This window comes from Leguminivora glycinivorella, chromosome 12, assembly GCF_023078275.1.
Source record: "Leguminivora glycinivorella isolate SPB_JAAS2020 chromosome 12, LegGlyc_1.1, whole genome shotgun sequence".
In the NCBI taxonomy this organism is placed as follows: domain Eukaryota; kingdom Metazoa; phylum Arthropoda; class Insecta; order Lepidoptera; family Tortricidae; genus Leguminivora; species Leguminivora glycinivorella.
The window spans coordinates 13,895,825-13,923,570 of NC_062982.1; the positions used below are offsets into that span (position 1 = coordinate 13,895,825).

The following is a 27,746-nucleotide window of genomic DNA, read 5'->3' on the forward strand; positions in this document are numbered from 1 at the left end:
GGCTGGGCACTTGTGCACGCTCTGCCTGTATCATCCACAAACGCGTCCGTTAAGACAATGCCCAGAAAAGAACCTTTTATGTTTCCAGATCAATAACCCTTCGTTGGGATGTGAGCCGTTGACACGAGAATGAAGCATCAGTTTCCGTCGTATATTCTATTGGCGGATATCTGTAGATAATTACATAGGTATTGTTGAGGGCTGATAGACGGGACTGTTTAAGGAAACATCTGTAGGCATTTTCAGTCTGTCTTTGAATATGGGCGGCGAAGGTAGGATTATGGTAATGTTAGTTTACGTTTGGTTAATTCGGGTTTTCGAATACACGTGCCCCTGTTTACAGAACGTATTGATCCTACGTGTTCAGGGAGTCAAAGCTCGTGTTCTACGAGTAAATCAAACCGTGTAAGAGATCCAATCACAAGTGTTACTGTTTGTACCGTGTGGTATGAGGATCAGATATGACATTTCAGAAAGCACTACAATTCGTGACTCCTATATTTTTAGAACAACCCAACCCACTTGAGAAAGTCACGTTAGCGGCGGAGGAATGTTAATAGTCACAGCAATTATTCCGTAAGAAACATGGAGGCTATGCGACCAGGGTAACTGCCTAATGACACATATTAAGGTTCCGTACATGACAAAACTAAGCTGTGCCGTGGAATCATTCCAAGTTCATAAACGTTTCAAGTGCATTAGGTACTCTTTCAAAAGTTAACATCCTGCGTACCTGCTCTAATGACGTCATGGTTGATCGCTGATCGCTGCGTGTGAAAAAAGTCAGAAGCCCGAAAATCGCATTAAAATTAGCCTGTCCGATACGCAGAATCTAAACTCATGTATAATATAATACTAGTGTTTGGAAAGGATTTTTATTATTAAGGGTCATTAGAGGCAAGAACTCATGATGGGGAAATTAAAAGACGCACGCTACCCATCGTTTGCGTGTGGGAACCCAATTATTATTGTACCAGATATATCTTTATGGATAGTCGAAAACAAATACGTAGGTGTAAGATCGAAATCTTTTTTCGTTTACTTATGTCAAAGAGGATAGAGTATTATAGACAGTTACTTTCAAAGTAAAACGTGTAATCACAGTGCAAAGACTGCCACCTCTCGACACAAGCTTAAAACGTTTGAACCTCAATTTTGACCGTTTGGCCCATATTGTTAGCTTGATATGTGTTAAAATGTCAAAATATTAATATTAGAGCTATCTATCCGAACGTTCCCCAAAGGTGTAACGCCATCTAGGCCGAACCTTTTTCTCTATGGCTTTGAGGTAGGTTTTTTTCTTAGATTTTATCCGTCTATACGGAGTTACATATGTCTTTGCTTATGTAAATGGTTATGGGATAATGCTCGCTCATTTTAGCGCTTTTATATCATGTGAGCAGATTAAATCTTCCCATACGCTACAACAATGCGTAAAGTACTAAAGCAGCAATGTCGCTGACTTATTTACAAATTAACCCTATTTGAATAAACTAATTGTATTGGTCTTTTGTGAATGGACAGAAGTAATGAAGTCAAGTCGCGTCTGCTTACGTGACTGCCGGTGAGCAGCGTGCAGCGGGGAATAATAACTAAACTTCCAACCATAACTTATTCATTACACTCACTTATTTATTATTAACGAACTTGACTTTGACGTACGACTTTTCCGATCAAGTTATTTGTTACTTCGAGTGTGGGTATTAAAATATGAGCATACGATAAGTGCCTGTAAATCTGGAGGAAAATATGTTCGCGTTTTTTCAGGCGTAAAATATTGCGGATCTCTCATTTGGTATTATGATTATTTTCCGTCGCTTTTACAAATATACTCGCGAAAAGATTATTTAAACTTGCGTAACAGTGTTGATAAACTCGTCTAAATTAAAACTGGTAGATTGCTGTAAATAAATCACTCTTAATAAGAGTTCAAGACAAGACAAGTATCTAATAATTATAATGAAAGTATAAGAAGACAAATAATAGCCGCAGGCGGACATCATCACAACTAATCTACATACATATTTCTTCAAAAAGTATTCTAATGCATAGTTTTAAAAAGCTATATGTACAAGAGAAGTTAATTTATTCAGAGGCTATTTTACAAATACGGGACTATTACCTCACTAACGCATTATTGACGTGAGACTACACCTACGCGGGTCAAAGTCCTGACCTATTTTAGTCCTTTAGGAGCCATTGATCTAGTCTAGTCTGGAGGCTCGTACGTAGCAGGGTCGTAGCTAATAGTATTGTATTTATATTAGATAACTGCATTTTTATTGGTTCGTCTTTATATAAACAATTAGTTTTATTTCTTTAGACCGGCGGTGTTGAGATAATTTTATAAAAAAAAATGTAACTTTGGATTTTAATGCGTCGATCGTTCAACAACATAAAAAGTGTGTAATAAATTAATTATAATTGTTAACTAGTGCCTACCTTGAGCTTCTTCGGAGTACTATTGAAAAACCTTAAAATACTTTTGAAATGTCTGCATCGAATATAAATTACCCCGGTAGGTATTCAAGATCAATCAACTGTGATCGACATCAAAAACACCGCTTTGTAATTCAGGAACAAAACGATTTTTAATAAAGCTCAAGTGCGCCCACGCACTGCAAGTGAACGGAGCAGTCCCACGCCGGCGGTCTCATAAGAACTTTCCATAACTTACGCAGTATCTTATTTTATAAATTATACAACAAGAGATCTTACTGGAAAGAAACAGCGTCCTATTTTTCATCTAACAGTAAGACGTATGAGGTTTGAAGATAATAAGCATTAAGGGAACTGTCAGCGCAACAAATTAGGAAAGCGATGTGAACTAATAAGGATACGTAAAGGTCCTACATAATTAGCATCTGTGAGTTTCTGTTTGGGCGTTGTCGAGCTTGCATAATTTAAAAAATAAGGCGCTGCAGAATAACAGTACGACCAAAAATTGGTGATTAATTATTCACGCTCAGGCTCCAACCCAATCGCTTAAAAATAAGATTATCAATCACATAGGATGCAAAATGGTGGATGGATGCGATATTTAAAATGTTTCAGGGAAAAAAATACCCAGCGAAAATGTTAAAAGTTATTTGATTTCGGCGTAAGTAAATTTTTGAGGTACGTAAATATTTATTGTATATTATATTTTTTGGCTTTATAAATAGGTACTTATAAAATGTTTATGTTAGTATTTACTTACCTACATGCAAAATGATAGGTACATAAAAACCTTTCGACTTACATTAGAGTCAGCAAGATCAGTTTGCGATGGAAAACCTTGTTTTGAATCGTATGAGACGTCCGTTTTTTCCCCTTTTGATGATAACTAGGAATAGCCTTTTAAGTTCACAGTGTGCGTACACAATAGCTATTGATATCGCCGACTACCGATAAAATGAAAGGCTTCATATCATTTTACTACCTAACCCTTGTAATTTGCTTTGTAATAGGAGTAAAGTGCATTGCACCTCAAACCCATTACAATTACGCGTATATAATCACAGCGATGGCAAATCGTAGCGAGAAGTAAAATCGTTGTGACAGGAATGATATTTTTGACATACGCACAGGCATTTTAAGCTTTTTGTTCGGAATTTGTTTGTCGCAATTTTCGATTTTATCTTATTTGTTTTCGCGTCGAACCTTGTAGTAATTTACCACGTCACCCTCGTCAGTCATTATTAAAATAACAATTGAAAAATTGTAGGCAATAATCGGATGATGTTTATTGCAAATGAATCACTTTATAAAAGCTTCCAGCCCACTTAATTTCTGGTTATAAATATTCAATGAAGTATCTAATTCGAATCCTCTTGACAATCTTACCTTATTAGACGGTAATTAGCAATTAAAAGTTCAAAGACCTTGGTTGAGCTTTCTATGGATTTATAAGTAGGTATACCTACGCAAGTATCCGTCATCTTTCAGACGGATTTAACACAGTTAATTTTGTTACACTCTGTTTGAGTAGTTTACCGTACTTAGATGTTTTGGAATAACATGGGTATACCTACATACATATTGAAAATATATATTTATTTACATGAACACATTTAGGTACAAAAGTAGTTGTTAATGATTGTGGAAATCAAAAGTAATCGTGGAAAAGTCACGCAACATGAGGTCCACCGGGACAATATCATAATCATCTAATCGAAATATTTACCACGTTTTAAATAAACATGTAATACGTTTGCCACCGAAGTGGTATAAAAAAAACGTTGAACATGTTTGGTGCACCTTACATTCTTAATTTTAGATTGGATTTTTTTTATCTAAGGTTTTATCATAAATATTTTCTAGCCCCGATTTACCCCTGAAGTTCTGAGTTGATTTTCGAGTTACAAGTGCACAAGAGTTTGGAATCTCGGTCAATACAATTCTAGTGCATAATTACAAACTCGACCGTTATTTCTGTGTTTGCCTCTTGACCTCTTGTCAATGGAGTTGCCAATCCTGTTTTTCTTGGGTCATTCCTTTGAATGGCTTACGAAAAGGAAAATGGAACGGAGTAATGGAAAATGAGGACTTGGTTCTTGACCACGAGAATCCACGAAGAAAAAATAAAGAAAATATAGCGTCCGGTGCCGCATTATATAGCTGGCGAAGTGTGATAGTGGCATCGCTATGAAACAAGCCCCAGATTAAGCGATATCCGCTGACGGGCAGAAAGCGGACGAAGACGAATTGGTGTCATGAACACTTTATTCTTGCTATTATGCGGTAAACTAAACTGGGCGTTAGGTTTACCTACTATTACACTTATTTACATTAATACAGAGGTATCTTACGTATTTAATTCTTCTTCAATAAATTCTATGTTTACTGAAGGTTAAAAATAAAGTTTATATTTATCACATTAATCAACACCTACAAAAAGATGTATCAATATCAACTTATCTATTAGAGAAGTTGGATTACCTACTAATAACCTAACCATAGTAAACATTCATATATATTTATACATATATATTCATATATATTTAAACATTCATAGATATTTGTTCCTGAGTCATGGATGTTTTCTATGTATATAAGTATTTATATATTATATATTATATATATCGTTGTCTGAGTACCCACAACACAAGCCTTCTTGAGCTTACCGTGGGCCTCAGTCAATCTGTGTAAGAATGTCCTATAATATTTATTTATTTATTTATTTTATTTATATTTCAATCTAAAATTAAAACTATTAAATCAAACATTTATAGAGGTATGTTCATTTGTTTTATGCATTTATTTCATTCAAATATCACTATATACAAATTACGTGCACAAATTACTTCATTCTCGGCGCCAACAGTTGTTATCGGCTAAAACGGCATTGTCAGCTCTAGTGGAGCGAGTGACCTCACCCGGTCAATATCAATGTCGCGAAACCTGCCCGCGAGCAGTTCTAATGACCGCGCTGAATCAACTTGCATCTATTACGCGTTGTCAATGGACATTGCAGTTGACAACAAATAGAGCCTCTAATATAAGTTTTTGACGATTAATAATATGGTATGTACTTGTAGCTATAATATAAGTCACGGAATATTAATAACTAGCTTTTACCCGCGGCTTCGCCCGCGTAATAAAAGTATTCATTAAGATTTTCATTTGGATCCTTAGGTTTCTCTGGTATATTTATCTGCGATTATTTCGATTGCACATAATACTTTTGCTTGCAATGATTGTAGAAATATTACACATCGACCACAGCGTAGGTAATTCTATATACGCTGGGGAAACCTTTATAAACATCCCACATAGCCCGTATTTCGACACTATATGATCGGTGGGTAAAAAGTACTTTTTTCTATTATCCCTTACAATTTTTTACATTTTGCTTATACTTATCGCAAACGTAATCTTCAAGCAAGCAAACAACGATCGTCTTAGAGCACTTTGATAGTAAGAGACCGCCGACCGATTATCCGTATCCCTCTAACGATACCCATATTATCCGTATCCGTTTCCGTATCCGTATCCCTATCTCTATCCCTATCGCTATCGCTAACGCTATGGCTATCGCTATCCCTATCGCTATCCCTATCCCTTATCAAGATAACACTAAGTTCTCGCTCTTTGTACACATATTTAAAGTCACATACAGGTCGAAAGCGATTAATTAACATTATTTTTACCTTTTTTCCCAACGTTTCGGCCAGGTTGCACTGGCCGTGGTCGCGGAAGACTGACGTCCCAGCAAAATGTCACCGGAGATGTAAACAACACAAAACTACCCGATATTAATTTATATAAATGTTCGGGGTAGACAAATAAATATAATCTATCATATTTATGTGTTGCGCTTATTTCTGAACTACGTATTTATACTACTATGTTGTTATTAACTACTGTTTAGGTTAACCTCATATGTATGTTATGAACCTCCAGGTCTATTTGTATTACTTTAGTTTCTGGTACATTATGTACTACATATATGTATGATGTTTATTATGACTGTTTGTGTTCTAAATAAACTAAAATAAAATAATAATAAAATAATCTACCCGCATGTAATTATTTACGACATCACATTAGAAATCTCAAAAATAACAGTACTTCTCCACTATTTAATGGATGTTATTATACATATAAACCTTCCTCTTGAATCACTCTATCTATTAAAAAAAAACCGCATCAAAATCCGTTGCGTAGTTTCAAAGATTTAAGCATACAAAGGGACATAGGGACAGAGAAAGCGACTTTGTTTTATACTATGTAGTGACATCGCTATCCCTATCGCTATCCCTATCATTCATTCATCATTTATTCCTTTATCAAACATAGTTTTACATGTCAACAAAATTACATATAAATACAATTATTCTTCTTTGTTATTTTTTGTTATTAAGTGTCTACAGTCGGCACTTATAACTTACATAGTTAATGCAAACATGCTGTCGAAGATACATTTCAATTTTATAATTCAAAATGGTTGGTATAGTGAACCAGTTCAAGAGTGCACGTCGTTGAAAAATTCGTCAACAGTGTAATACGCTTCAAGCATAAGTTTATTTTTAAGTTTATTTACGAATTTACGATTATCCCTATCCCTTATCAAGATAACACTAAGTTCTCGCGCTTTGTACACATATTTAAAGTCACATACAGTTCGAATGCGATTAATTAACATTATTTTTACCTTTTTTCCCAACGTTTCGGCCAGGTTGCACTGGCCGTGGTCGCGGAAGACTGACGTCCCAGCAAAATGTCACCGGAGATGTAAACAACACAAAACTACCCGATATTAATTTATATAAATGTTCGGGGTAGACAAATAAATATAATCTACCCGCATGTAATTATTTACGACATCACATTAGAAACCTCAAAAATAACAGTACTTCTCCACTATTTAATGGATGTTATTATACATATAAACCTTCCTCTTGAATCACTCTATCTATTAAAAAAAACCGCATCAAAATCCGTTGCGTAGTTTCAAAGATTTAAGCATACAAAGGGACATAGGGACATAGGGACAGAAAAAGTGACTTTGTTTTATACTATGTAGTGATTAAGCTACAATGTCTGCAAACTGCTGACGAGGCAACGCGACCACCCGACGGGACCCCTTCCTCAGGCAGCGAACACCGAAACTCTGCCTATTTGGCCGTTCGATTAACATCTCAAATTTAAATATTAGCTCTCAGATTTTAATCATAGATTTAATTCAAATATTGAAAATGTACTTGAAATCGTATTTTATTCAATTAAATTGTATTTTGGTTTCATATTTCATTTTACAAAAATTATTATAATTTTATAATCTTTACAAACCCTAAACATTCAGCTATCAAATCGTTTTTTTTAGGGTTGCCAGCACTAAAATACAAAAATGACGGCAAATTGAAATCTTGCGTCATTTTTGGGACACCGTTACTTTGTTGCTAGGTACGAATGTTACCTACAATGATCGTTATTTTACCAGTTTGTCCACTGGACATGTACGAGTACCTAGATAAAACCAGAAAGTTTAATGGTGTTAGTCATAAACGCGCCAGTACGGTTTATTCAATTAGCTATTAATGTTTTGTCATTTAGATTTATGAACATAAATGAAGTTATTAGAAACAAACTTTTATGATTAAAGTATGTATTTAGATAGGGACACTGGTTAAACCTTTTAAGAAAACGTCACCTTCACGAAAATATCTTTGAATTGAAATGAAATCTGTTTTCCCTTGCGGGTTTCGTAGCTTATCAAACAATACTATTATAAATCCATATCCTCCCTTATAATTCTGAACTCTCAAGTTCTCAACCGTCTAGACGCATTGAACTTGTTTGTAAACGCCCAGAATCGCCCGGATTGACCCGAGTCAATAGATGACGTCAAAGATCCTCCGTGAGATTTTGGAGGATATATTTGTTTAGCTAATGAAATCTTATCAGTTGGGCAAACGGACCCAGGTTAGGGATATTTAGTTTCAAACATGTACCTAATTATACGTAAAAGGTCAAATATTGTTGTACCTGATATATTCAGTCGCTCTACCAAAAGCGGCATTATATATACCCGGTCTGCAAAATTCGATCGTATTCGTGCCTATATATTTTACAGGCACAAATTACAATTCATACTCGCGAAAATACAGCTATTGAAATGGAGACCTGGAACCGATTTCCGAAATTCCAGCTCCCGATTTCGTCACTCAAAAATGGCGGACCGCGAAATAATATTTTTGAAAGAGGTGCAATATAAATTGGGAATCTGATGGTTTTAGCCACCCATAGTTTCAAGTAGAATTTAAATCGAACGAATCACAAAATTGATGGTCGAAATTCAAAACTGACACTATTCTCAGAGACAGACATGATGATGATTATTCTCGAATCAAGTCAACCAATAGCAGTATAATAAAACGTGAATACCTACAGCCACCATGTTTTTCAATATTCGAATATGTCTCACGAAAGTTCCACTTCAGATATTCTTAGTTTTTATGAAATCATGCATTGTTTGATTAATTTTACCACCTAGATGACTGTCACATTGGATTAGATAACTCCCCTGACGCCTCATCCCAGGAAAAGAAAGTTGGAGATGATGATGTTACATGCGCTGTGGGTTTTTATAAACCGCAGTCTAGGTGAGGCCACAGACAATGCGTTACATAAACGTTGCGATAAGTGTACCAAGTTATTGAATGGTAATCGCTAGAGAATAGAACTGTATTAAAATAATACAGCCTAACAATCATGTTGTATATGTACCTTGTCATGATGATGTCAGGTTCTATACAAGAGATCTGACGAAAGATCGAAAGGGTCCTTATGCACAACATCATCGTCATTTAATCAAACCTCAAGAAGATTTATTAGTAGGTACTTAATTTCTGTGCAAATTATATCCATTTTTTACGGCTTCAATCCCCTTTCAAAAGGGAAAAATGTACCGAGAATCAATTTGAGGGCTTTTATTAGCGCTTGCTACCGGGGAATTAATAGACAAACAAATTTCTAATCGTTCCCCGCCCATTATGATGGAGCTCATTGAGTTCTGACCTAGTTCGAGAAAGATTCAAATAAATCAAATTTAAATTATCTAAGTTTGAAGTTGTAATTTCAATGGCTTTATTTGCCAAAATGTATGGATTAACCTTGATATAAAATATTATAATATTGCAAAATATGAATAATACGTCTATGATATAGTTCTTTCAATACATTGCACTGCAAGTACAGTTGAGTGATGATGATAAAGAAGTAATTGAACGTGACTGTACAATGTAAAATTATGAATATCATGATCAAATGCAAGATTGAATGAATCTCCCTTATACACCGTGGTTATCTACAATTTAATTTTATAAACCATTGTATGACCATTTGTATCAACATATGTCTTTCTATAGAGCAGACGGTAGGTCAATAGCGTAAATTAAATTATGTACTAATGAGTTGGGAGCTGTGGTGCCGCTTGAAACGGGCCGCAACCTGGAAAACTCTAAATTAAATCCCCTTTGTGTCACGTTGAATTAGAAATACCGACCAAATTTGTATCAGGCTGTGTAAAAATATCGTGTGTGTGTGGATTGAGTGAGCACCTTCCGAAAATAAAAAAAAATATGCTGATCATTTAGTAAAAGTTCTAAAACAATTGTAAAACGAATCTCTGAATTTGTAAAAAGATAAATCAAAAGATACAGCCATTAACATGTGCTCACTCAGTTCTCACAAACCACCAATGAAAACAGTGAATATATTCATTTAACATATAATATTTATATACTAACATTTAGTAAAAAATAGGCCAACCTACCTCTATAAATATTAGATCACCTAGTGACGTATTAAATTTTTTACAAATAGTTTCTTATGCTCACTCAATCCACACACTTTTGAAAAGCCGAATTTTGATGAAAAACATAAGATTTAGACCGCTATTATATGTGTATAGTTTAGTAAAAGTGAAATGGGAATTTGTAAAATACAAAACGAACCACTAACGTGTCAAGTTTTTTTATAATAAATTTTTGTAAGTGCTCACTCAGTCCACACGTTTTGAGAAAGTTAAAAATGTAAATATCTTACGATTTGTAGCACCTAAGACACTCGAAAGTACTTCAACATTTAGTAAAAATTTTTACTAAATATCCACCATCTAATATTTTATATTCGTTGTCTGGTTTTAAAGATATTCAGACATAACTTTTCTCATACAAATGTATCAAGTAGGGTGACCACACTATGTCGGCTCCTGATTTTCCCCACCTTCCCATTGTCATATTGAGATTGGGGAGTTTCGTTCAATTTTGATAATAGTTTACCGGATTTGTAAGTGGGAGCGAGAAAAGAATAACTATTTCTCGCTCCCACTTACAAATCCGGTACGCTCATCTGTTAGCGCGATTAGATTACCAGGTTCTGGTTTCTTACTAGTGAAGTATTATATTCTTTGTTTCTTACCAATTATCATTCATGTCCTTTTTAATGCATGCATGTCGATATGGTTATTATCTTGACGTCGATAAAAATTACACAATACACATCATCACTAGGCCAAGAACATAACCTAAAAACAGTTTGCAGATGGAGAATTAATATGGTATTAGTTTAATATAAACTATTATCAAAATTGAACGAAACTCCCCAATCTCAATATGACAATGGGAAGGTGGGGAAAATCAGGAGCCGACATAGTGTGGTTACCCTACTTGATACATTTGTATGAGAAAAGTTATGTCTGAATATCTTTAAAACCAGACAACGAATATAAAATATTAGATGGTGGATATTTAGTAAAAATTTTTACTAAATGTTGAAGTACTTTCGAGTGTCTTAGGTGCTACAAATCGTAAGATATTTACATTTTTAACTTTCTCAAAACGTGTGGACTGAGTGAGCACTTACAAAAATTTATTATAAAAAAACCTGACACGTTAGTGGTTCGTTTTGTATTTTACAAATTCCCATTTCACTTTTACTAAACTATACACATATAATAGCGGTCTAAATCTTATGTTTTTCATCAAAATTCGGCTTTTCAAAAGTGTGTGGATTGAGTGAGCATAAGAAACTATTTGTAAAAAATTTAATACGTCACTAGGTGATCTAATATTTATAGAGGTAGGTTGGCCTATTTTTTACTAAATGTTAGTATATAAATATTATATGTTAAATGAATATATTCACTGTTTTCATTGGTGGTTTGTGAGAACTGAGTGAGCACATGTTAATGGCTGTATCTTTTGATTTATCTTTTTACAAATTCAGAGATTCGTTTTACAATTGTTTTAGAACTTTTACTAAATGATCAGCATATTTTTTTTTATTTTCGGAAGGTGCTCACTCAATCCACACACACACAAAATATCGGGTGGAGCTGAGTTCAAAGGCCGTTGGATTTTTAAATCGAAATATTTGTCCGACTCGAACTCTGCAGTAATAAATTGATTTCTTAAAGCGATACATGGATTACCTAATATATTAAAAACATCCTCTCTTTATCGACATAGACCATGTCTCGCACATTGTACTAAACATTCTTAATTAGTAGCATTCATATTCATACCACCATTTAGTGTTAATAATGCGCGATCATTCATTGTCATTGAGTAACTCTCTCTAGTAATGTCACTTGGCACGGTTCTAACGAATGCAGGCACAGCGTGGGTAGCTCGCATTGTTGCGTGGGAAAACAGCCCAATTGTGGCCACTTGCTTCCCATCCACTATATATACAGGATGATTCATGAGACGTGAGCAGGACTACATATCTTTAAATTTTAATGGAAGGAATGGAAAACACCGTAGGTTTTGACGACCGGTCTGGACTTACTACGCCGAATGGTCCTGGGTTCGAATGCGGTGAAGGCATCCCTTCTACCGCTGTATGTAACGTATAAAGGGTTATTCATGACTTGAGACACTGTCTCTAAATGTTAACGGATCTTCACCAGCATCTTTAAATAAAACAATCAAAAACTTTCCCCTTTTTTGTCAGGGACTAGTTTAATTTTTTTTCATTATTTACAATCATGTGGACACCTTACAAGATTAATTAATAATGACAAAACCTCTCTAAGCGACCAATCTCCATAAAGAACAAAATGTCACTGGAAGAAATGCTTTGTCAAAAGTAAAAAAAATCTGATAACATCCTATTTGATACTTGTCACGGACAAAACAAATGTCAGTATTTGTTGGCGGTCGCGTAATAAAATTGTAGGGTGGCCCTGAAAAAACTTTTTTAGACCAGTAAAAAGTGAATTGACGTTAATTTCAGATATATTAATATGTAATTATATATATTAGTCTATCTTTATATAAATTTATATAAGTATTAGTATTCAACCTGAGTTTAGTAAATTTATGTTTGATGTCACGATTATATTTGTCTCTGTTAGCTATTACTCGTATTTCTCCTGCGCCAACATATTTGTCTCTGTTTAACCCAATGGTTGACTGGTAGAGAATGCCTTTTGGCATTAAGTCCGCCATTTGTACATGTTTCTTTAGTTGTGCAATAAAGTTTAAATAAATAAATAAATAAATATTAGTACAAAACAGTTGTGTATAACTTACTGAATGCTCAAGCTTGATCCTGAATCACCCTGTATAGTATGTTTAAGTAAGTCACTACTGCCCAATTGTATGAATGTTTGGAGCGGCGCGTGCACTTCTAATCTTACGACCTAAATTGGGTTATTGATGCTGAGCTCAATTAATGATAGAAGCATAAATTTTAATTACTTTTTGTACCGTTTCTTTCATTAAAAAACCCGCTATTTTACAGTAATTTAATGATTGACTACGGTTTCCAATGGTTTTGGATTTTCAAACAGTCATCAAAAGACTAACTTTGTGAGAGCAGTCAAAATCGACCGTTTCCTTGCAGTATTAAATTGAAGATTTACGATTTATCTCTCCAAGGTGTTAACCGTTAATGTAGCAGTGAAGTAAATATTTAGTCGATCTGTTAGCAACTGCGTAATATGTGTAAAGCCAAGGCGTCGAGTTTAGCTGAATCTTTGATAAAACTATTAGCGTCTGTTTCGTTATTCATTGAGTTTCCAAATCAGCTCACAACAACAAACGATAGTGGTTAGCCCATGTACTAGCTGCGGAACACTTGTCTGTATAATGTGAAAGCTTTTTCTCTGATTTGATATCATGGTCTATTATTCATAAAACAACTTTTTTTCAAAGCAAAGCTTTCCGACAAATTGCGGCTGTTGCAAACGAATGAATCCTTTTTGAATATTAAATTACTTTTCCTATGTAAATTTCAATACGATTTCGCTTTACATTTTTTCTATTCAAAAACATTCGGTTTGGTTCAATGCCATACGCAATAATTTCGGATATAGTATGTATACATATGTCCGTAGATTAAAATAGATATTAGAATTAGATGGTGTCAATAAATAATGGCACATTGTGACACATAAACACATGTTTGTGAAACTCGAGTCACACAAGATTCTATACTCAGCGGCCAGCTTTCATTAACCTCAATACGTAAATAATTCTAAAACCACAACACTATCGTTTTTTTAACAAATAGGTAATGATAAGTATAAACAACTTTTTAATACTAGTATTGTAAGGTACAGCGGGGCAAATCTCGACTGGGAGACAAAAGTAACTGGTCTATTTTTTCCATGTTTTACAATGTTTGCATTATTAAATAGAGTGTCCACCGGTTATATATGGTAGGCGTGTTCAGTGGATACGTATTGTAGAACTCAAAATCATAGTGTAATATGGAAAAAATGGATCAGTTACAATTGTCCCCCCAGTCGAGATTTGCCCCGATGTACCTTATTCAAGTTTGGTACATATATTATGTACTTGCAAAAGATAAATAAATATTATAGGACATTCTTACACAGATTGACTGAGTCCCACGGTAAGCTCAAGAAACATCGAAAACATCCATGACTCAGGAACAAATATCTGTGCTCATCACACAAATAAATGCCCTTACCAGGATTGGAACCCAGGACCGCGGCTTAGCAGGCAGGGCAAATATAACGATGGTTGGGATTATTTCGACTTTTTTTTAGCATGCTTCATAATGTTATTCATAGCCTAAAATTGACGAGACTCATAAATTTAATCGTAAAGTGTAATAAATTAGCAGACACAAAAACTGTTTCGTCGACATGGAAGTGGGTTATTTCAGATTTAGATTAAGGTTAGCGATAACGTAAACCTCGCGGTGTTCGACCGAATTAATGTGCATGAAACCGCGATTGCCACGGAACTTTGTATGATACAAGCAATGATACTAAGATTGTTTAGATATACTAGTAAGTAATTACTATAGTTCGACCAGACCACACCATACGATAGTACACTTTATTATACTGTACTATAAACAATTAAACACAGGCAATGCAATAATCATAGATATACAATAGGAAACGTTTAAGTACGTACTTAATTATACCGCCGTGAAATTAGCGTATAAATACGTAAATGCCTCTACAATTCAAGGGAATATCTTCTATTTTAAAACTGACCTCCATAAGCTAAAGCGCATTATTTACGCTCAAAACGTAACGTATGAGTGGTTAGATCAGTTACCCAAACGCGTTAGTTCCGCGTAGCACCATTTCCAGTCGCATTGTTCCCCAAACGCGTTAGTTCCGCATCGCGCCGTTTCCAGTCGCATTTTTCCCCACTAGAGTTTGTTGTCGTTCATGTATGTTTCTATTGGCATGTATTGACAGGCGATCCTTTATCTAACAGTTTTTTTTCCTAATCGTTTATTTTACCAAGAGCATTTACCACTTGTCGACCTTCGTCCCATAGCATTTTTTTCTATTCGATTGATGTTTCAGGCGCAAATATTAACAGTCGCTCTTTTAAATAGGTTGATCAACAAAAAATAGTTACGGAAAATTTATATATGTCATTGTTTACACAGAAATCAAATCCGAGATTAGATATCCATCAAGGAAACTTAAGATTTAATATGTTAAATTTAATGTTATTGTTTCCTCGACGATGTTAAAACTAGGTAATCGAATAAATTTGTCTCGATAAATGTTACGAACAAATACACCGTGTTTTTATTGAACTCCGTTAACTTTAAGGGCGGCTCCTGATGAAAACCTAACTGCGTGTCGAATTTGATGGAAAACAAAACAAACACGGTGTATCAAAACATTACATGATCTTTTTGTTTTTAGAGGTTTTAGGTAGGTAATGCTGATTTTAAAAATAATGACCAATTTGAAACCATGATTGCAGAGCTGCAGAGTTAGCTTTGCCTGAATTTACGCACAAATTGACTACCTGTCAACTTTCAATCGAGAATTAATCGTAAAATCAATCGATTAAGATACGGATTAAATGAATTTCAATCGTATGTTAGGTCGATTAATTTAATCGCGATTAAATCCATCGTTGACTAATTTTGACGATTTTTTTAATCAATTAATTAGTCGAATAAAAAGTTAATCGATTTATGCCCATCTCTGGCTGTTGCCGGGGAATAACGGGTTTATGTCGTAGAAACTCCAGATTTAATAAAAACGATGTATTATGGTATATTTACAATGAATATCGAAAGAATATTGACAGGAAAAAATATGACATAGAATAATTGAAATTAGAAATAGTACAGCCAGAGATGGGCATTAATCGATTAACTTTTTATTCGACTAATTAATTGATTAAAAAAAATCGTCAAAATTAGTCAACGATGGATTTAATCGCGATTAAATTAATCGACCTAACATACGATTGAAATTCATTTAATCCGTATCTTAATCGATTGATTTTACGATTCATTCTCGATTGAAAGTTGACAGGTAGTCAATTTGTGCGTAAATTCAGGCAAAGCTAACTCTGCAGCTCTGCAATCATGGTTTCAAATTGGTCATTATTTTTAAAATCAGCATTACCTACCTAAAACCTCTAAAAACAAAAAGATCATGTAATGTTTTGATACACCGTGTTTGTTTTGTTTTCCATCAAGTTCGACACGCAGTTAGGTTTTCATCAGAAGCCGCCCTTAAAGTTAACGGAGTTCAATAAAAACACGGTGTATTTGTTCGTAACATTTATCGAGACAAATTTATTCGATTACCTAGTTTTGACATCGTCGAGGAAACAATAACATTAAATTTAACATATTAAATCTTAAGTTTCCTTAATGGATATCTAATCTCGGATTTGATTTATGTGTAAACAATGACAAATATAAATTTTCCGTAACTATTTTTTGTTGATCAACCTATTTAAAAGAGCGACTGTTAATATTTGCGTCTGAAACATCAATCGAATAGAAAAAAATGCTATGGGACGAAGGTCGACAAGTGGTAAATGCTCTTGGTAAAATAAACGATTAGGAAAAAAAAACTGTTAGATAAAGGATCGCCTGTCAATACATGCCAATAGAAACATACATGAACGACAACAAACTCTAGTGGGGAAAAATGCGACTGGAAACGGCGCGATGCGGAACTAACGCGTTTGGGGAACAATGCGACTGGAAATGGTGCTACGCGGAACTAACGCGTTTGGGTAACTGATCTAACCACTCTAACGTATGTGTCTCATTTGTCAAGAGTCAAGACCTCGATGAATCACGAGGAATTTTAAAATTCTGACGACCGACAAGGCAAAGGGATGAATCAGGAATCAGGAATGTGACGATCAATGTCGTTGTAAATAAAAACAAACGTATTTCTAAAGAAGATAAACTAGGAATATACAGAGTAGGTCTGGGTATATGAATTATAAAGATTCTTGTTGACACACGGGACGTTGTTTGTTAGTAGATTTTGTACCGAAAAAAGTGTGTTGTATTTTAAGTTTGTAATGCAAACTCGGTTAAATAACTAATCATCCAATTGATAACTTGAAAGCATTTTACATAACGCACCGCTGTGTTCAAATCTAGTTTCATAATCAAATCGGCCAAAGGGTTTAAGAAGGAAATGTCAACGACTTCTTTACAATCGTTGAGCAACACCGGATAATTTATTTTATTAAGTAATCGTAACCATAAGGCTCCGCCGAAGCCATTGTGAGCTCAACTAGTCTGTGAATAAAGGGAACGTATGAACTGTCATGGAGATATATCATGATGGACGGGTGACCATATCGGAGACAGGATAAACGGATCATCGCTATATTTAAACCGCGCTGTCAGAAGTTCCAGCCAAAAATTTAATCAACTCTGAGCCAGACCAGATGGCGATATTGCTGGATATAGAATAAGAAAACGAGGCAAAATTGAGTAGTTATATTGTATTGATATGGCACAGTTGTTTGAGTATTACTGAGAAATCCAGAGAGCGGCACGTGAAGGACGTGTTCCTAGAAGACTTAGATTATTACCTAAATTGAGGTAATATTCATAATACGAGTATCGTTGGGTTAACTTTGCTTCTGTGTATGTGGAATGAATGTGTTAACAGACCCTAATGAGAAGGACAAAAACACTAACACATTCATATAAACCTTATAATATGTATATTGTGATAGTAGAAATTAGTTTTCATATTACTTACTCCGTATAGAAAGTGTAGCTGCGATGATCTGACACATCGCAGAAAAAGAAACAATGAAGCGTTGGTTGGAGCGCCTATCGCGAATGATTCTCAGATAGAATAAAGCGAAGAAAGTAATCGCCTGTCAAGTAAGAGCGATAATTTATTTCTAGTCAACATCATAAAATCTCAGTTATTGATACTGCTTTCTTCTCGTCTTTGAGTTAGTAACAGAGATGCGGAGGTGGTGAGGTGTTATTCTAATAAGTCTATTTATTGTTTTGAATCTATTTCTTCATCTTTAATTAATTAAACTTCAGTCACCAATACAGTTAACTGTCTCTGTAGCTGACTGTACCTACATCAGATGTTTCTTTACAAAATCGCAATAAGTAAAGGTGTGCCGGGCCAGCATATGGTTAGGTTTAAAACTGGTTGTTTGACTTGCCTGCCCTTTGAGCTATGCAGCTGCGCGGCCAGATTTTAAGAAAAGGATTTGTGAATAAGGTAAAGAGTGTAAAGGCGGAATTATTTTCAACTTTATTTATGACTAGCTTTTGCTCGCGGCTTCGCTCGCGTTAGAAAGAGACCAAAAGTAGCCTATGTCACTCTCCAACTTCCCTTCAACTATCTCCACTTAAAAAATCACGTCAATTCGTCACTCCGTTTTGCCGTGAAAGACAGACAAACAAACAGACACACACACTTTCCCATTTATAATATTAGTATGGATTATAGGATGTAAGTACGTCAATGAACACAATTAAGTAGCTAGTATGCTATTGAAGAATCAATGCAGAAAGAGAAATGGCACAAATAAAACATTGATGTTCTTTGAACTTCAACCCAAACATCTCACATCTAGGGATGTGAGATGTTTGGGTTTTTAATCATTAAGTTATGAATGCAGTTCGGATATAAATGTGATAATCTATAGTATTGATTATTTCTTTGTTGAAAAATCATGCTTACAGCCTTATTTTAAGGGGTAGAATCAAGCGACACGTTAAAATTTGTATGGCCCTGTGTACTAAGTCGTTACGTAAAAACGAATTGAACGCCAAATTTACTTTTACAAATTATAATAAGCGTATATTCTAAATCGCAAAATCGAGTTAAACGCCATAAAGATGTTATTAATTCGTTTTGGTTTAAAGTTTTGATGATTTATAAACGCAATATCGATTTAACCGCCCTGTTGGTGTCGTTTAATTCGTTGTTACATATTTGAAATTGCAGGATATTTCGCTTGATGAGAACTAAGTATCAAGAGATTTTGTTATATCATAATATCTTGTGTGTGTAATCCTGGCTAGTACTAATGAATTATTATTAGTTACAATGCCAATTTTGCCATATATGCTGATTTTTTTGACATTTATTAAAAAAAGTTGATTGCAGAACAAAACTAAATTGTTAGACGGATTAGTCCTAATCATTGTGGAGGAAAACATTGTTGTTAATTTATTTACAATAGCACTATTTACTCAAATATATGCAATTTTATTTTATTCCAGTATTCACTTTACCTCTAACAATTTGCATTAAAGAATCAAGCGACAAAATATGTCTCATAGTACGCTACGGCGAAATAAATTAACCTCATCGCAGTATTAGTTCAATAAAGAATCAAGCGGAAAAACGTTAATAACTTCGAAACTTGAATAGGTATGGTGTTATTTTTTTATCAATTTAAATTATGAACACTTTTATAGGTTCAGTGTCAAAATTAACTTTTTTGCTTTATAAATGAACTTACAACAACAGATTCAAATTTCAAATCTTTCTAGCTCATTTTCTCGATTTCAACTAACTGTCGCTTGATCGCTTATTCCATAACACTGTCCAGTTGTGGCAACCTCATACAGCATTTACAATTTCTTGGCCCAACCTGCTATCTAGTTTAGTGGAATCAACGTACCAATGACCTTGCAATTTAGTTTTTCATCTACACCACCTGATTAAATTGACAATTTAATAACATTGGACGAAACAGTATCTCGTTTGGATGGACCTTTTGCTGATTGACCCAAAACTTGAATAGTTTTGGAAATTGAAACGTTTTGTAGCAATTCTGACGGCGAATGCAGGTCAGTAAGCTATCAATTAAGCTAATTCCCTGTGACGACGCTGCCAAGGATTAGTGTGGCCATTGAGTGCTGATTGGCTTACAACGTGTTATTTGTTGTGCCGATTTGTTTTCATTCTTCGAATCGATTGGGTTTCAAGTGGCAGTGACATAAATTTGTACTGACACCACAAATGTTGGCGCCCATGTTCCCAGTTCTTGGAATTCTTAACATGCCATCCCATCTCACGTAATCATTCGATTTGAATAAATTACAGTGTAAGTAACTGGCAATCAGCCTTGGTTTTTTGGCATTGACATTGAGTGAGGTTGATACCTATCTAGTTTTTTTTGTTCATCAACAAAGGTTCACAAAAGACTGGCATAACAAATTCGCGATGTTGGACGTTGCTGAATCTGACCTGTGTTGGAAGGAACAGGCAGTTAGTTGATATAAATACAGATGTATGCTTATGTCGTTGCAAAATGTTCGCTTCTCTTCTCTTGTTTACATAAATATAACACAAGAATTGATATTTCTTCTTTGTTCTCTCGCCTTGCGCCTTATATCAAATGTCACGCCCATTGAGGTATATGTACTACGTACTAGAGGCGACGTTGCCAAGCGAAAACTCTGCACATGCTGACAAGTGCGCGGGGTGCGGGGAGCGGTTATTTACGCGTAGAGTAGGTCTACCTCCAGATGTGACACATTATTATATTCTGCCTAACGGGAATTTTACATTATAGTTAAATAAAATACGGATATTCTAGTCAAACTTATTTATTTATTTACAACTTAAACAATACAAATTAATACAAAATAATTGTGCTGTATTTATCTTCTTCTTTAAAATACACAATAAACATATATAATATATGTGTGGTTAGTTGGTAACCAAGTTTCCTCAGCACGTCCCTTTTTTTCATGACCAGGCCGAAGAAAAAAGTGAGCGAGCTAAAAATACAATTTTACTCAAAAACTATAAACTATATATATTAAACAAATAAACTTTTTTTATATTTTAGTAACATAATTAATGAAATAGTAAGTAGTTACTTAATAATTTTCCAAATAGAAATATTTATATTTCGCAACTCTATTAGAGGTGAAACACATTAGAGGAACGGTGTAAATGGCACATCTGCGCGGTTAACTTTTTATAGTCTATGATGATTGCGTCACCAAAATGGCGGCAGTGTCGCTCCCGCTCGCGAGTTTGTAGAATATTCAATCTTAAAATATTATAGACGAGTTTTTTGTTTAATTTACCGATGAAATGTCACACCTTGGCTGTTATTTGATTTCCTCGAGTGATTAGTACAATTTTTAAGCATACAAGAAGGCATTATTCACGTGGAAAGTAAATGCATCACGGCACGTCACTGCACCGCAAGGACCTGGTAAGGACTGACAACGTTGCGGTCCATGGACCGCAGTGCGTTGTGTAAGAATTCTCTTAGCAACGTCGCCTCTAGTACGTAGTACATATACCTCAATGGTCACGCCGGACCTGTTACATGCAATAGATTAGGACAGATAAGAAATTGTGCAACGTTTCTACATCGGGACGTTTCTTGACAGTTCTTATGTTTACTGATAAGCTTCCTATACATGTACAGCAGACATCAAAAGCGGTTTCTTATGAGAAAACTTACGTAGGTACTTTGTTGACACTATCCAGATCCAGTGGCAATCAATATGCAACTGAGTATGAAACCGCACAGCACGAGCTCTCCGTTCACAGCTGGGTATCCACTCGATTATTGATTTGCATCCTTTGCTTCACCACAAAGATCACTTACACGAGTAAAAGTCTAATAACAAACTCTCGAACCGATTCCTCCTATGAATGGGCCGATTATGAATTTCACTTGTCAATAAGCCACAAGCAAGTAGCTGTAGATAAACCGCTTTATTGTCACTGATTTGTTCGAACACTTGTCGTTATCTCGCTTTAAACGAAGCGTAGGCCGTGTAATATCACTCCTAAATCGTATTGATTTGATAAGAACGGTTTTAAACAATGATGTGCATAGTAAAAACAATGCCTTGTCGAGTGGCACGACGACCACGCACGCCGTACGTGCCGCCCCGCCCGCGGACACCTCCGGACTGAAGAAGTGACGAGAGCGAGACTCCGAGCACACGGGCCGGAGCGAGCGAGTAAAGATCGCCTTTCGGCTGCATTCGCGCGATATTCGCAGCGACTCGACTTCGGCACGAGGCGAATCAACTCGATGGGGACTCATTCGAAACACCATGCTGTAGCTGTAGCACAGGTGGGTTTGCTTTGCGTTTCAATCCACGGTTGTGCCAGATTCGCCGCCGCGACGACGAGTGTTTTGATGTTTTCCGAATATTAAACGATAAGTAATGCGATCGTTCTATCGTGAAATTGTGATTCGTTCGGTCTTTTATTTCATATCATTTAGATACTTTCGTTGAAGTAGTCGTTTGTTGAGGAAAATAATGGGAAAAATGGATCGATGCTAAATCTGTTGATTCAGGAGAGCATTGCATAAAAAGTACCTACCAAGAAAATAATTTTTGTGTTCTTGTTTATTGAAAATGTCGAAGGTCGATCCTGGCATTAACATTGACACAGGTTCAGATATCGAAATCTCTGACAATTTAGCTTCGTCCGAAGCTACCAAATAAATTGTTACTACATCAAAACCACCCAAAAAACTGCAAGGTTATCATATAAATGGAATGTAAACATTTTTGTTAAATGCAAGTTGTTGACTGTTTATTGGCTACGTGCACGACAATTACGCCCACTACCATGTGAACTTGAAATGGAAAATGTCAAAAAATGACATGTAAACAAACATTATATTTTAACGATTTTTCGTTAATTTTAAATAAATCGAATAACAAGAGCTACTATTTCAAGTGTAATTTAGGTAGATAGATTATAAAGACATGGATATAATACCAAAAATCAGTTTCCAAAGCATTACTCACGGTATAAACTTCCAACCCCAGACTACAGAAAGAGCCAATAAATTGGTGCTGGCAAGGCATATAAGGAATCTTGAAGAACATAGGAGTAATGGTACAAGTTCTTCGAGTTAGTGATATGGTATTCGCTAAACCTCCGTCCCGTTAATGCCATATAAAACAAATCTAAACGTAAGTACCTAGTCATGTCCGCGGCCGCAGAAATATCCGACACGGGCCTATTCCCAGGCTAGGCCTGAATCTTTAAGCACTATCTTTTACGGTAGGAAAAATACTAACAGCGTATTGAACAATATTAGGTAAACAAAGCTTAAATATAATTTATTATAATGTTTTGTTTTGACATGTCACTTACGTTTTCTTTTCACCGTAGCTATCCATTTAGTTCTTTGATCCAATTTCCAGTGTGCTCTAAGAAACGCATAGAACGTGCAACGACTATTTATGCCATTATTTTTACAATTAAGTAACAACGAAACAACATTGATGCCCCATATCAAACATTACACATTGTATTATATTTTATGAGTTTTGATAGATGACAACCACAATCAGTGTCGATTTTGACCACCGCAAGCACTGCGATCGCTTTGCTTACCCCCTCCATGCACTTCGCACGAAGCCAATACTTAACACTTGCACATTTTTGACATAAATTCTAACGCTGCTTATCAAAATATCGTCACATCAAAACCACCCATAATAGGGCATGGTTTTGATATGAATGAAATATGAACATTGTTAAAATGCGAGTTGTTGGCTGTCTAATAAACATGCACATTTTTGACGTTATATCAATTGGGTATAGTTTACTTAAAACTGACACAGGCTTGGCTATCGAATACACTTTAAATTTTAACTCTGACATTGCCGAACAAACTATCGTCACATCAAAACCACACAAAAAACAGCATGGTTATAATATAAATGGAATGCAAATATTTTTTAAAGTGCAAGTTCTTGGCTAATTAATTTCGAACAAAATTTCTATGGAACTATCGTTTACTTAACATTGACACAGGCTTGGTTATCGAAAACGCTGTCAATCTAGCCTGAAGCTATTAAGTACCGAACAAATTATCGTCATATCAAAACCAGTCAGAACACGTGTTGTTAACTGTTTAATACGCATTACTTGCACATTTTTTTTTATGTAAAAATTCTAATATACATAGTTTGTTATGTTATGAATGAAATGTGAACTTTTTAAAATGCAAGGTATTGGCTATTTATGTATACGTAATACTTAACACTTGCACCTTTTACCTATCATTTAGCACTCGTTTACCAAACATTCAAAATCAAATCGCTACGAACCGGACTTGGTTTCGCTTGATTATCGTCATATCAAAACCACGTCAAAGACAGCATGGTTATGATACGAATTAAATCTGTACCTATATTTTTACTATATAATGTGTTGTGTTGTAACACTTGTAACTTGTAATTTACGTAAATGTCAAATAAAATGTACTGGCTTGTTTATTATCCTTATCGATCACTCTCTTCTTGGAATGTCTCAGGTTGGGGGGGTTAGATAATTACGCAATCTATGGTGGCGCCATTCATTTCGTATTTATCTTTTGCCTGTCAATCAAGCTTTGTTACCCTGAGGACAAGAAAACAAAGAGCAGATGAAGGAAGATCGACGTCCCGTTGATATAAAATGTTTGATGATTTTATTATTTGGTAGGTGTTACTAGTATTACCTATGTAATAAACTTTTGTTAGGTATATAGCTAACAGCAGCGGCTGTTTATACAAGCCGATTCCCACCGGCTTGCCTAAAATTGATTACTAGTAAAGTACTTAATGGTGAGGTAGGTTTCTTTTTGCTTTGGTGTTGCCTAGCAGAAATGTTCACGAGCCGCCACTGATAGCTAATATACATATTTCGACGATAAGTATATGGAATACCCAATGATCTATCGTTAAATATGTGTACAAAACTCGATATTTTGAGTGTTATGCAATTGCAATCCTAAAAATGTAATACATAAATATCAATACATACATTATAAAACATTTTTTTCAAACAGTTTGCATTTGTTTTATATTTTAAACTAAACCTTTCGGTGTCGACTCCAGTACACTTTAGTTGTAAGATTATAATGTACCTACTCAATTCAATTTTACATGCTACGGAGTCAGTATATCGACGCTTTCACACTTTGCGGCGGAAATAGAGTTATTTTCCATTCCATTGGCTTTGTGAAATGGCACACATTTCCCCTGCGGAATGTTTACCTGCCACACGAATCACAGGAAAAGTGCATTCTAGATAAGGTTGCAATTAGCTAATGGGAGTTTCGGAGATAATGTTTCTATTATATAATACCCTCGCGTTTTATTTTAACGGACTCATGAAAAATAAAATGTAGCTGGAGCTTTTTTGTTGGCTGTATCAAAGCATTTATTATGTTGGCAAAAATGTGATAGCTTTTTTTAACGTCGTCCTTTTCGCTAATGGTCTATATAGTTTATATTTTTACAATTGCTTGGTGGGGTCAAAAGTGGTGAAGTCAGAATCGGCATTTTTTTTATTTCTAGTAAATGTTTTGCGGTGGCCGTGTTTATTAAGTTTTTGGTTTCTCCAGAACTTTCTATAAATTAATTTAAAAATTTAGCGCCTATAAACTGCACTGTAGCTTCATATCTTGTTTCCTCTTTGTAGACGTAGCTATTTTAACCGATTTAATATCATATCATCTGTGCTACATACCTATGTATCATAAATACCTGTGAAAGTATATTTATGATACACAGGTAGAAATGAAGGTCATAAATATACCTGTGAAACGTTCTCATGATTGTTATTCGAGTATTCGTAGCACCATAACAACAGTCACGGGTGTTAAGTAATATCTACTGACCTTTTCTGTAATTGCATGTACTACGTGTATATCTAGGTCAGCAGCTATTTATCTTGTCCAATGGCCTAAACACAAAAATGGGCATTGTGTTAAACTATTTGTTCAGTTTATCTATGGAACGACTTAGGCTCCGACGTTGATGTATTGCCCTCTTTAGGGCTTTCGATAAAACGAGTGGAAATAACGCTTTCTCGTGTGACAAAGTTGGGATTAGCAATGGGCGTCAGCCCGTGGGATTTACAGGAGAAATTGCATTCCATTAACGTTTCAGCGTGATTAATCCAGTATATTACAAGTATTTATATCGGTATAACGATCTCTTATATTATTGAAAAAGTAAGAATCTTGTTCTTTTAAATATTTAGCTATGTGTGTGAGCGGTTTCAATCACATCAATCATGCATAATTGCATATTGTTGATGACTTTATTCGAGTTATTCTGATTACCATAGTCTCTAATTAACACAAAGCGATGAATAGAGGTAGATATGCCATTATGATGCCGTCACGTAGGCACATACGACGAATAGGCAGTCGAACTACTACGACTAGTACTATTGGTACTAATCGTACTGTACTATTCAGTAGTACTCGTATCATTTCTTGGTAAATCAAGCGTCTTGGCAGTCAGATGGATGGACGGACGGGCAACAAAGTGACCCTATAAGGGTTCCGGTTTTTCTTTTCGATATACCTACGGAACTCCAAATTATTTCTATGTGATCGCGCTGAAAAATAAGTTCTTACATAATAAATAAGCATTTTTTCACAATAAAGAGGTTTTAAATAAACTGACGTTAATTGAAGTCTCATGTCACAGAGGCGTAACGAAATTATGGGAACACTAGTTGCCTATTAATTGACTTGGAGCCGGGTTAACCCTTTTATCATTATATTGCAGGGTTGTTCCAAATTGTTACTGAGCTAGGGCGAGACGGAGGCTCAAACGTGTATTGGTAAACAAGTATTGGTGAGCATCCCAACTACGCAAAGTTGTTAAGGATCGGGAGGTTACCTTACATTGGACTGACAACTAATGCAAAATTATACTTGACTTATTCGAGCGATCATTGGGAGTAGACAAGGGTTGATTATAGACCCATCGGTTCCCAGTCCTACAGCGGCAGTTTAAAATTCATGTTGCCTTCGAAAACGTTTAATGTAACGCCTACATATCTAGCAAATAATATTGTGTGTTGTTTATGATAGAAATTTAAAAAAAAACGAGGTGAGTATAATTATAACTTCATTATTTTATTTATTTATGTATAATGGAAAACCAATGGTGGTTATGAATAATTTATGAATATTATTATCATGGGAGTAAGGACAAAAATCACTTAATTACTAAAATGTTGGCCCCATATTTTGAATAACCCTTTCCTTAATTGATACGCCCTTACCTTACAAGTCCTAATTATTTTACAACATCACATAATCATTAAAAAAGGAAATGGTCTGAAACCAAAGTTTGAGCTTTGTTCCGTAATTAATCGTCTGTCTAAAACAAATGAATAAACATAGACATATGCAAAGTATGTTTATACTTAGCTCACACATGCATTTCAATCTAAAAGTTTTATAATTAAACTTCCATTTTGGGGAGGTTGTAAGGGTTACACAACACTTCAGTGGTAACATAACAATTAAAGTAAGCAAGCATACTAGTGGCTAGTTTATTATACTCGTAGCAATAATAGCTGACTAGCAGAAAAGAGAAAAGGCGATTTGATACGAGAGCCAACAACATACGGTACACATTGGCACCTTTTTTATGTATACATCACGAAGCTATGTACATAGGCTTTAGGCTAATAGTAGGTATACTTATTAATTGTGCTTTGAATCGTTGCGTAGGTTAGGACAGTTAAAATACAATCAAATTAAGTT

At 35.1% G+C, this 27,746-nt stretch overlaps 1 protein-coding gene across 2 annotated transcripts in view; it reads right to left on the reverse strand.

The window, feature by feature from the left end:
- The window catches only part of LOC125231687 (ADP-ribosylation factor-like protein 4C), a 92,156-nt gene extending 70,006 nt beyond the window's left edge, over positions 1-22,150 (reverse strand). For both annotated transcript variants that reach the window (XM_048137210.1, XM_048137209.1), the window contains exon 1: positions 21,675-22,150. The gene's annotated coding sequence lies outside the window, so the exon portion shown is untranslated. The remainder of the gene's footprint in view (positions 1-21,674) is intronic.
- Positions 22,151-27,746: the final 5,596 nt, after the last annotated feature.